Here is a 12745-nt window from a genome sequence, read left to right on the forward strand (position 1 = left end):
CTGATTCTTTAGTACTGGGAATCAAACATTTCACCCTACAGTAGCAGATTCTTGGCTGAAAAAAGCAACCGTCAACCTAACAGAGATGAAAAACAGTCTATAAAAAATGACACTTAGCACAATGCCATTAGTGTGCTAAGAAAAGTATCAACTGAGGCATGTACATGCACATCGAGAGCCCTGTGAAGCAGCTGATTAATATCATGGGAATACAGCAAGAACTTCCCCAAAAGGATAACGTGTCAGTGCCAGGGCAGGAAATAATGGTTTGGTGGATGACTGTGTGTGAAAGAATGTAAACAAAAGAATGACTGGATCATGTGCTTACATTCTGAGAGCAAAATTGTTTAATTGCGTTCCAAAAAATAATCAATGATTAGATCAAATTGACTGATCGTTTTTGCTCCCGTGCAGTTTAGGAAACCCTATATAAATGAAAAGCTGACCCATGGGAATCTCTTTAATTACATAAAATAATTGCAAATCTGTTTCCCCAAACACCAAATCAGATAAACCATTTTAACTGCAGGCTTGCTCTCCGATATCAAGCCAAACAATTATCAGTGATATGCGTAAACATCCTAGCAAATGCACTCCAGCTCCTCAAGTGGCCAGCATAGTGATAGACAGGGGGAGGTTCAGATTTAGAAAGAGACAGAGAGAAGGATGGCAACAATTAATAAATGTAAAAGGGTGGTTTCAATGAGGAAAGGTAAAACAAAAAATGCAAACAGCGAGGTAGAATGAGAGGGAATTACAAAAGAATCACTAAACTGTTTATTTGGTGGAGGTATAAAGCCGCTCATGCACTATTGAAGTAGCAGACTCCTGCAGGGATATCGAAACAAATAAACACTCTACAAGCCTCTCCACATCATGCAGATGTGAGAGTACTGCAGGCACTACAATGTGAAGTGGCAAAAACAATGTACCAACAAAGCCCCACAAAGGCCTTTGGTTTATGGAGGCCACCAGTGCGGAAGTGAATTTACGTCAGCAAGTCCTTGACACACTTTTGATTTGGCTCCTCTCAAATGCGCTGTGAGACAGTTCATGAGGGACAAGTGCCATGGGTCGGCATACACCTGCATTATACATAACCATACCAGACTGTGCTGCAAATTAAAGCTCTGGTTTTCTTGGTCAAAATGGAGATTAGATGTTTGTTTTTTTCTATTTTGTTTTAAATAATTAAAGATATTTAATGCATTGTCTTTTGCTCTAATGCAGCCATAACAATGCGTTACATGATCATGCCTGTTTCGGACAATAGAAAGGGTTTGACAGCAGACTGCTGAAATCCAACTGCTTAACTTAAATGATCAAAACTAAAATAAACATAAATCATATCAAGATAATAAAAAGTTGATCATCCATTGTTCTACAAACAATTTCTGAAAATCATGATTGATTATTCTATTCACGATCCACCCAATTTAAGAGCTGTACATTTAAATACATATGGAGCATGTTAAGCCATGTGTTACCGCCAAGGCTCAATCTTTAGTGCATTTGGTCATTATCTGAGATGTTAAAAACTTCACATTTGAATGTAGTAAAAGAAAATGTGAGAAGAATGTGCATGTTAATCATTGTTTAATGATAGAAACCACAGGAAATTGTGGCAGCGTCCGGTGACTCAGCTCACTCTCTTCCTCTCTCTCTCGCGCTGACAGACACGCGCGCGCACATACACTATGTCATCGGACACCTGTAAACTCTGAGTTAAAACAACATAATTTGATCTTCATGGACACAAATGTCGTGTTTATTTGCAAACAGAGCAGGGAAGTGAGATTTGAGTGGCCACAGCTCTTCCATAATTGCAATCGCTGATACTGGCGTCCGCCCCTGCGCATGCGTTTGCTGGGCTGACAATATATGTCTCAACCTTACTGTGCGTCTTGTCTTTTTTCCCTGTTTTATCCTTTTAACTTCTTCCCCAAGTTACCTGTATGCCTGTGATTCATGGATTAATCAACACCACCAAAAGACTGGATAAAAGCAGAGCTTCTTCCCTCCATTCTTCACAAGAGCATACAGTGTATCCACGCATGTTTTTTGATAGAGTAACCCTTGTTGCTCTGCCTCAGATTGCTGTTCCCAGAGTTCCTGGTTTGCCTGCCAGCCTTCCTTTGTATCCAGAGTTAACTGAGGACTCTAATCCTCTCCGGTGCCCTGCCTGCCCTGCTCCACCAACAAGGACTCACTGCCGCTAAAACTTAAAACTTGCTGCATGTCACTACCCTTTCTCTTCCGTTGTCACTGACTTGTCAATAGTGGCAGAAATAAACTTGTCAGTACTCTCAAGTGGACAAATTATGTAATTACCAAAAACACAAGTAATTCTGTGCTGCAAATCCACATTACTTAATGTTTGATATCTACACCAGTAGTGATCTATCTGCTACAGACATATGCATAAAACACATACATATATATACACACACACACAAAACATAAATGACAAGGATGTTGAGCAATGAACATACTAATGCATAACTGTGATCATGTTTTTCTTCATACTAAATAACTAAATAAGAAAGAGGGGAATGCTTTCTGTCTTCTTCTCTTTTTTTCTTCTTCACAATTTTAGATGAATAGTTGTTTACAAGTTTTGCCAGAGAGAGATAGGGGTGGATGATGGCACATGGTGGAAGTGGTGGTTTGGGGTGTTAAGATAAAGACATACTTATAGATACATCTTCACCCACAAGACCGTAAATGCCCACCCACTGTCTCCTGACAGGCTAAAGTGTGACACGATGAGCAGTTAAGGGAAAGAATACCAGCTTTGTGTGAGAGCATATGCTTGAGGTGATTAAAAAAAGAGGGCAAAAGTGAAGAGAGAGAAACAGAATTCAGACAGTCTCCCTCAAGCCTGTTCCTGTGGTTCTGCAGTCAGTGACACCTCAGGAAGAGCAAGAGCGAGAGAGGAAGGGGGTAGTGTGTCAGTTGACTGTGGTGGACAAACACTGACGGAGGCACAATCAGCTCTTTGATATTGCTGTAAGGCTGTGTGATATGTACCATCTACGATAATATCTTAATTTTAGTTTTAATGATGTGCGAGCGAAATTATTGATTATGCATCTCACTTTTGCAAAAACCATTCAAAAACACGTCATGGTTACCGCACAAGTTAAGCTAGTGTGCGTTCCTTAAAACTCTATTTTAAAGATGTATGGAATGCAGCACACGCTGCACGTTGAATTTCAACCCTGCACTGTGCATTCTTCCATCACATGCACAGATAATTCCCAGCATCCTGCACACTACAGCAGGGCTATTGAGGCCACACTACTGCATTAGCCCAAGTACTAGTCAGGTAAGTTTTGATGATATTACTGGGGAAAATATATAAGCATGCTGATTGAGGATTGTTCATCTGTTCATCTAGCCTATTTCTATTCATTTATCCATCAATTGTAAAATATTTTTAAAGACGATTCCAATTGTGTAGCTAACTATTTATATCTCTGGCATTGCATTAGTGTTTTTTACAAGCTTTTTTCTCATCTTATTCTACAGAACAATGCCACGTGCACTATCATGTGTGGAGACATTTCACCCCAGCCAATGTAGAAGGAAAGGCTGTGTACATTTGCAAATACAGTGCAAAGACCTATGTTAAGAATGCCACAAAGATGCAGAAGCATATAGTCAAGTGCCCAAAGTTTCCTCAGGGCTCAAATCAGCTTATGACAAAACAAAATGTTTATATTTATGTCTGTATATGACAAGGTAAATACAGTTAGTATAAATTACCCACAAAATTTCCAGTTTATTCCCGTTAATTCCTGTATATTCCCATGGAAAGTTTCCAACTTTGAATATTCCCGGAATTTTGCAACCCTAATTATGATTACCTAGAAAAACTATTTGGTTTCATTTTTTTAAACTGTGGCAGCACAAATTAGTCTACGTAATTAATGGGAAACCCTGAGTGGTACTAACTGAGTTTTGAGAAGACTCGCAGCTAACAAACACGCATCCACATGCATGGACTAACCACAGAATTTCCTTAGGAGCACTCACAGAGAGGGAGACGGATGCGATCATTGCCCACCAGATACTATGAATCACTGCTTCAGTTCCCCTGACACAAGACACTCACAAGGCACAGCACTTCAAAGTACCACATGCAAATCAAATAGGCTATATCCCACTTGGTTTGGAAAAAATCTGAAAACTAGGCCGTATTCATATTCTCTGTCCAAGGTTTGTAATGTAACTCTTTTTAAAATATTCAAAGACACAGAGATTAACAGTGATGAAGAGGTTGGCATCCTTATTGTTCTACCAAGTTCATCAGAGTTCAGATCACCAGTTTTCTTTTCAGTGTTTTATAAGTGTCATAAAGTAGCTCAACTTTTTCCTTACAGAAGAAATACGATTTATGTACAGCAATAACCAGTCTAATATCCAATATCAGAGTGCATGTAATTTCCGCAGAAAGAAACTCTCAGCAGGCAACACTAAAAATTCAGTCGATCTTTTTTCTTCAGGATACAGAAATCACATTCTCTGTGATTGTGATGAATGTGTACTATTGCTATAAAATAGCAAATAAGTGACATATTCAGTACGTTTTCCGTTAAACAGCTGTGGGCCCTCAACAGTGGCCTTGAGAACAACGACAAAGGCAATGGAGCCCCCAGTACATCCACTGCTCACACATATGAACACAAACACCCAAGCAAAGCCACAGAAGGCTCATTCAGGATGTTGTTGTCCGCTGTGGGCAACAGGAATAGGGATGTTTGTCCTACCTTTTTCTGAAGCAGCAGCAGGGTTTGTCTGATGAAGGCCACTGGCGTCTACACATTCAGCCCCATCTTATAAGAAATAGAGGACATGTTAACAGTTTGAAGTTAAGGATTATCTTAGTTAACAATATCAAAGCATTAACACCATTTTGAAATCTCAGAGTGAAAATGGAGAATATCAAAAGAAAAACAATTAATAATCAAAATAAGGAAGTCTGGGTACTTTTGTGTCCGGTTTTAAGGCTACTAGGAAATCCTATTTGCTACCAAAAATATGTGTAGACGTGTGAATGGTTATGACATGCACTGGCTGTCTTTATGGCTGCATGAGCTGGATATGGCACATCCTCCCTCCCAGCTTGGAATAAGTGTCACACCACTGATGAGAGGAGAGGAGGGGTATAAAAATAAAGCCCTAAAGGGATGATAGTGTGGCATCTTCAGCATGATTAGGCATTCACAACCAGACAAGCCAAATCAGAGATAATAGGGAAGACATCAATGCAGCAAGCAAAGACAAATGAGAGAAGAGACGGGAGATGTGAGGGGAGGGAGAAAAAACCTCTGAGTCAAAGCTCATTTGCCTGCAGTGAACAAATTATTTTCTATTTAATGTGACGTACACACTGATTTATACACTTTATAACAAACCAGAACAGATGGACATTACTTTTCCCTTAATAAAGAAAATGAATTTTTGCTGCCAATTGTTGCTACACACCCCATGCGCACATGCAGGCACTTGAAATGTGGATTAGCTCGTGTCCCAACATAACACACAGGTTTCCCTTCTCTACCCTCCATCAGAGGGTGAAATGACATGATACCTCTGATCCTGTTAGAGCTTAAAAACATTTTATTAGGCTTCAGTCGTGCTTTTAATGTCTCTCACTTTTACTGGTTGCTCATATTTGCCTCAACCCACACATCAGGAGGTTTTTTTTTAACAAATGTTTTTTGAAATCTTGGAAAGTGTCAAATAACTGAGTGATGCAGTGTTGAATCATTTTTGATTTGATTTCCAAATGATTTCTTCTGTCTGACTACGTCACTGCTGCACCCATTACAATACAACCTATTTAAAAACAAAGCAGCTGTTTTACTAATATCATGGATACTGCAGTAGGTTTGTGCCAAATGATGATCATAACAACTATCAATGACTGATGAGACAATCACAGAGCACAGATCGGTTTATTTTTATAAACTTTATGAAATGTATATATTTATACTAAATCAGTATGCCATGGTAATGTTTCGATGTAAAAAAGCATTTTACATCGATGTTACATTTTCTTTACCAGCTGACGTGAAGTCCTTTTTTTCGGGAAAAATAAACATTGAGTGTGACATTAATCAGCATGAGCCAAACTGCTTCTTAACTTCATTTTGTTTTATCAGTTAATTAAGGCAATATAAATAGCTTTTTTATGTCTTCTGGGAACAGCTTAAAGTGATAGTTCACCGAAAAATGAAAATTCACTCATTATCTTCTCGTGGGTGGGTGAAGTGATTGAGTCCACAAAACACTTTTGGAGTTTCAGGGGTAGACAGTGCTGCAGCCGAATCCAATACAATTGAAGGCTTAAAACACAGTGTGAATTACCTTGTTTCGAGTCGAATTTGAATGTCGGGGCTTGCGGACACTTGGATGACACCACACGAGCAGTATGGAGGCGTTATGTTTTTTCTGTTGTTTTATAACATCTGAAGAAGAAGTCGCTGAAACACTCTTTACCCCTGAAACTCCTGAAGTGTTTTGTGGACTCAAACACTTCACCCACCCCTCCATTGGCATAGTGGTAAGTAGATAATGAGTGAATTTAATTTTTTCTGTTCTGTGAGGCAAGTTTATGTTATGAAAATGCTCCATCTACATTCATCTATTACAGTCATTCCCAAAGTGTGGGCCGCGGCCCCCTGGTGGGCCGTGAAGCCACTGCAGGTGGGCCGTGAGAGGTCATCAGAAAATAAATAGATAAAAAAGTTTCAGATTTGTAAGTAAGCATTGATTACCACCAAACATTTATGATTGATTTAAAAAAAAGTAATCATCACAGGTAATGAAACAAAGACAAGCTATTTAAATTCCACGTTGTTCTTATTTTATCTGACCTATATAGCAGGTGTCGTTGTATTTGCTGACAATCACATTAACACTTGAACGCATCCTTAGCGGGGGAATCATAGGTGAGGGAGAACTTTGTTATCTGCTGGGTCGAACAAGATGGAGCAGAGGAAAGCTGTTAATGACGAAGGGGAATCAGAAAGTCAAACTGAATGATTCAAAACTAAAGAGAGGACTCGCAGAAAGGACTCAAGTGAGTACCTGTCGCTGGCCCAGAGGACAACCCCCAAGCCTGTGTGTGTGCTGTGCACTGAGATGCTAGCTAATGAGACCCTGGGACCATGTAAAGTGCGCCGCCATTTAGAAACTTAACATGGACAATATTTATCCAAGCCTCGAGCATCTTTTAAAAATACGCTGAGAGAGCCTTAAGTATATTTGGTTACACCTCAAATGTGTTTATCTTCTCCCGGATATTCTTGTTGTGCTCTGTTATACAAACAGTAAGAATATATTTTTAACAATACACTATTTGCACTTCATGTTTTTTTACATTGGTTGCTTTGCAAATTGTTACGCTTAAATGTGGATGTTATTGGATTTGCACTGCATATGCCTGCGTTCATATACAATTATTTTTGCTATAAAATGTATAATATGTATGATTCTAGTCCTGTGTGTGGATCATATAGTTGTGATTAAAGGTGTGGGTGGGCCGCACACATTTTTCAGTTTTCAAATTGGGCCGCAGCATTCTTAAATTTGAGAATGGCTGATCTATTGTATTCATACTAGAATAAGCTGTTATGCATATTTGCACCACGCTTCTCCACAGCTGCAATTTTGCTACTTACATGATCTCATGACATTGATGTCAGTTTTTAAATGATTAAAGTCCTCATCAATCAGTCTATATAGCCATTAATGTGAGGCTAACAAATGTGTGTTGTCAATACGATGTTTTAGGCAGCAACACTATCTAAGGTCAGGTGGGACATCAGATCTGATAATTGCTGTTGACGTGCTGATTAAATGTTGTTGAAGTCTTGACTGTAGCTTTAACTGTCCATATTTTCTGAATGTTTGTTTACACAAGCCTATTTATAACTATGTATGTGGATAGAGGCTGTATGGAGTAACGCATCCTGTAAATATTTTCTCTCTGTGAGGCTAATAATTTGTGTGTATTTGTCTTTCAGTATGTATACACTGGACACTGCTGTCAAATTGCGATGTAGAATCTCTTTAAAGCGGCAGTACAGCATATTAAACAGGAAGCTTATCTCAAGGATTTATACCCCCAGTAACTCTGTACACAGGAAGTATAAATGTATATCTACAGATTTATGAGGACAGGGGAAAATAAAATTAGAGTAGCATTGCATTTTTGTCCATACACATGGCAGAGAGAGCCCTGCAGGACACTAACTCATACGGAATATAGCTTCACTTTAAGTGAGTAAAGTATTGCATGAATATAAATGTAACTTCTTCTTTGAGCTATACTTAAAAATACAAAAATTAGCAGCCCCTAATGATTATTGTTTCTCAGCTTTAATAATTAAGTCCTGATCGAAGAAAGACCATAAGTTTACTGGCTGAGTATTGTTTCCTTCCTGTTATAGATTTAATCAGCTCTGTACTCAATTTAAGCTCTGCAGAGTTTAGCAGGAGCAGTTATGATTTCAGCTACACGTAAGCTTTCTATCCAAACTACAGGCTGTCTTCATATATTTGACTTTGAATGGGATAGGCTGGATAATGTGTGAAAAAGCCAGAAACTGATTAGGCACTGGTTAAAATACTGTTTACAACAATGACTGTAATGAAACTAAACCAACTAACTAAACGTCTCATGATTAATGTTGTTTATTAAACAATTCTGCCTGAACAAAGCTTAGTGTCCATAAGAATATTTGTAAATATTATATTTCATGCCTAGTCAAACTCATCTTCAGCAGATCCCTGATAGTTGTGGTTTTTCTCCAGTCATGTTCCATTTGGTTCAGCTTTGTGATATGGTTCAATAATGACATTTTCATAATTTATCATAATTTCCAGAAACGCTGCTTTCGGCCAGATTAGATTCATACTTGCCCAAACTTTGTGTATTAGAAAAACCTTTGAAAATGCCTCTCAGTGCATTTCAGACACTGCCTGTTTTTTTCTTCTGTAAAAAATAATATGTGACAAAAACCAGAAAGTAAAAGTTTTATACTTTTTTCTCATATATAATCTCTGTCAGTCTAGCCAAAACCATTACAGAAAGAGATTGAGTTTGGACATCTGATGATACAAGAAAGTTGCTCAGTCTATAAACAATAGTCTGATACTTCTACATCTGACATTCTGTCACAGTATCCATGTTTCTTTCCACCACTATTCTTGGTTGAATGTAGTTTTTTATGACAATGATTTATATGCTGCTGTAATACTCAGAGAAACACTGTTGACAATACACATAAATATTGTTTCATAGAAGAAATACAAGAAATGCCATGTACTGTCCAAAGTATACAGGGTGTCTAGTCCGTGAGTCAAGTTTAATTTACAGTATCTGTGTCACTTTTTATGAAGAAGAACTCATCTTCTTCAAGAAAGTGATATTGCATGACTGGTCGGAAGTTAATGTGTAATGGCAGATGTCCTCATTTATGTTGACTATGGAGCACCTCTATATTTTGCAATATGCTTTGGTGCTAGTTTCTGACTTACACTCAGTCAGTGTCGATGCTCGTACAAAGCAGAATAACGTGAATAATATTTTCAGTTCAAACATACTGTATCAAAAGCCAGCAGATAAGAAAGAGGTAATCAGTCAGAGCTTTTAATCAGTCACAGCTTTGCAACTTATCCTCCACATCTCTGTGGTTGTGCAGTAAAGACGATAGTGAGTGTAATGTGAAGGTGAAGACACAGGCCTTGGACGAATGATAACGTAGGAGGTATACTGATAGGGGCTGTCTGTCACCCTAGTACTAATCTCTTCATCTTCCTACTGCAGAAGACTTCAAATCGCCACAATGGGAATCCAGCGTTTAATGTCAACAGTGGCAGGTGTTCACTTTGACTGTTATAGAGAACCATTCATTTACTTAAAAAATTTTATTATTATTGTGCTGTAATTTAGAGCTTTCCAGAATACCATTAACATAGGCCATAATAGGTATTAAAAGGAAAATCAGTTGTAGGATGACTCGGCACTGACTGCAGCAGCTGTTGTATTATCTCCGAGCCAGCTGTAGCTCCAGACTGTCTGTCATCATCTAAAAATGGATGAAATGAGAAAACACATGTACCACATTCTTTTACTTTTTTAAATTTAAGATAAAAACTAATTAAGCAAGCCTCTGTAGCTTTGGGGATATTACAATTGATTTATTATCATAATCACATAGAAGTTTAAGCAACTCTTCAGCATAATTAAATTGTAATGATTTAAGATCAAAATGACTGTCCTGCATGTCCTCATAAAATAATTCTACAATAGCAACATTCAATTGGTATTTACATATTGGATTCACTGTGATCCAGCTATATGTCAATTGCGTCTGACACTTTTGCTAATTTGCTTAATAGTTTATTGATTTGAAAACAGTTCCCCATCAAATTTCAAATTACTTTAGCCAACCAACAGAAACCATCCAGACGTCTGTCACAGTCCCTGTATATTGGCCACGTTAAGAATGAGTCTCTGGCCATGACCTGTTCTTACAAGGCACCAAAACCATGAGGTGACCCAATAAACCTGACTTTTAGAGAACATGGTGTCAACAGATCCATGAGCCAAAGTTAAATAAATGTTTAAGTGTCGTGGCTATGGCAGCTAACGTGAGCTAACTGTTTAGCTTGTCTTTACCCAGGTTATAAGCCACAAACACCATTTAAAAACAAACACAACAGCCAAACTACACCTTCTCCATACAAGTTCAATTAGCTTGTGCGTGTTCACCTGTCTTATGGCGCGTCCCTCGTTAGTGTCGGTAGCAGCGCTGCTAGCATCTGTTAGCTTCCTCCATCTTCTATCTACATGTATTTAATTTTCACTACAGCTCCTTGTTTTTACTTCATAACCCTCCACATCATTTAACAGCAAACAAAACTCACCGCAGTTCACCTCCAGTATCCTCAGAAACTCCTCTTTTTCCTCCAGGATAAAATACAGCTGCTCCTGAAAGTGAAAGTTTTAGCTGCTAACCAACTCCTGTCCGAAACGACCCAAACCAAGATGGTGGCCGGAAGTGACACAAAGTTCAAAATAAAATTCACAAACAAATGCTATAAGAGGAAACGTATAATTTTAGTTATTTATTATTATTTTAATATTAAATGTATTACCATTGAGGCCATATAAATATATAGGCTTTTATTTTATTTTTTTTATCTCTTTGGACATTAAAGAGTCAGGGTCAAAGATAGTAAGGGAAAAATGTATGTTCAAAAACTCAAAAATCCTTGTTATTGAAAAGGGTAAAAGAGACATAGCAGAAACTCTTAATTTGGTTTGGCTTTTTTGCTTGAAAAATTACTGACACACGAAAATTACTAACACAGTGAGGAACAAATGTTAGTCTGGCTGGAGACAGATGTGAAGATCTTGTGTGTAAGCCTTTCGTAGATTTAGGCCATGCCTCTCATTCGAATTCATAAAGCTGAGGCAGATAAAGTGAAGCTTGTCTAAAGGAGAGACTGAAAGGAGCACAGGGTCACACAGATAAGAGTTCCACACAGTGAATTCATTTAAAATATGAGTCCAGAAGCTACACAGCCCCAAAAAACTGAAAACAGCTGCCAATTAGCTGACAATATGAAATCCAATGAACTGTAGCTTGACATCATGTCTGTTATATTGTGGTGTATTACTGATCCAGATTAAACAGACATGGAAATGAAGAGCCGCACACTTGATTGTGCACACAGCACCAAGTAATCAGTGATCATTACAAATCACTTCTTAAGAGAAGATACTTGTTTCCAAGACACCTGGGGAAGGATTTTCTCAATAATAGGCGCATACAAGTATTGACCAGGCATTGATTGATTTGATATTCATCCAAGGTAATTTCAATGACAAGTTCCCTGAAGATATATTAATCAGTGAAGTCACCTGGGATGAGCCCAAGAGGTCCAAAACCATTCCTGTTCTCCAGTGTGACATGAAATCCAATGCTGGTATCACTGTGTGGCTCAACAGAAGAAGAGACAGGAGGGAAGGAAAAAAACACACGTGATGGCTTCCCATGGAGCTTATTGAGTTTCGATACGAGAAGTCTCATTGGGACAACACACCACTGACAAAGCAAATCACACAAAACAACATTTCAACGTGCAAGTACAATAAATCATAATATGTTAGATGACACTTCTGTTTACCATCATAAAGTTTATTGTTTGCTTCCTGCATTGAAGCTACAACGATTGATTTTTAAGACCCCTTGAGGGTAGACAAGCAAATTAAAATCTAAATATTGACTTAAAATCACCTTATAAAGTTGTCATGTGGAATATGTAAGTAATCAGTTTCCTGTTTATACATCTGACATATGCGTAGCAACATTAGCATTCGTTTGAAGTTGTGTCTCTGGCTACTGATGAATGTAAGTCCAATATTCACTCTACTTTTGGCTCTCTTTTGATCCCAAAGGAAAATATCTGGCCCCTTGGCCCAAATACCCAACTATGTACACCATGTAGTCACTAACTATGTCTGCCTGCTAATTGGTGCTTGGCGGGTAATGTACAGTGGATACAAAAACTTTTTTGATCAAAACAGCTGCTTGTTGCTGCTGGAAACAAGATTCATGAGAGGAGCCTGTGTGCCACAAAAACAAAATAATAAGATGAAAGAAATCTATCAGGACCTGTGGTAAAGTAGAGTCAGGTGATTCTTAAAAATAAAAATGAAGTG

At 38.2% G+C, this 12745-nt stretch overlaps 1 protein-coding gene across 4 annotated transcripts in view; it reads right to left on the bottom strand.

Moving 5' to 3' along the window:
- Nucleotides 1–11074, bottom strand: part of gpat2 (glycerol-3-phosphate acyltransferase 2, mitochondrial) — an 86642-nt gene extending 75568 nt beyond the window's left edge. For 3 of the 4 annotated variants that reach the window (XM_034596033.1, XM_034596029.1, XM_034596031.1), the window contains exons 1-2: nucleotides 10945–11074; nucleotides 4773–4838 (exon numbers count right to left, since the gene is read on the bottom strand). The gene's annotated coding sequence lies outside the window, so the exon portion shown is untranslated. The remainder of the gene's footprint in view (nucleotides 1–4772; nucleotides 4839–10944) is intronic. The other variant, XM_034596032.1, reaches the window with a different exon arrangement.
- Nucleotides 11075–12745: the final 1671 nt, after the last annotated feature.

Source organism: Hippoglossus hippoglossus, chromosome 9 (genome assembly GCF_009819705.1).
Source record: "Hippoglossus hippoglossus isolate fHipHip1 chromosome 9, fHipHip1.pri, whole genome shotgun sequence".
Lineage (NCBI taxonomy): Eukaryota > Metazoa > Chordata > Actinopteri > Pleuronectiformes > Pleuronectidae > Hippoglossus > Hippoglossus hippoglossus.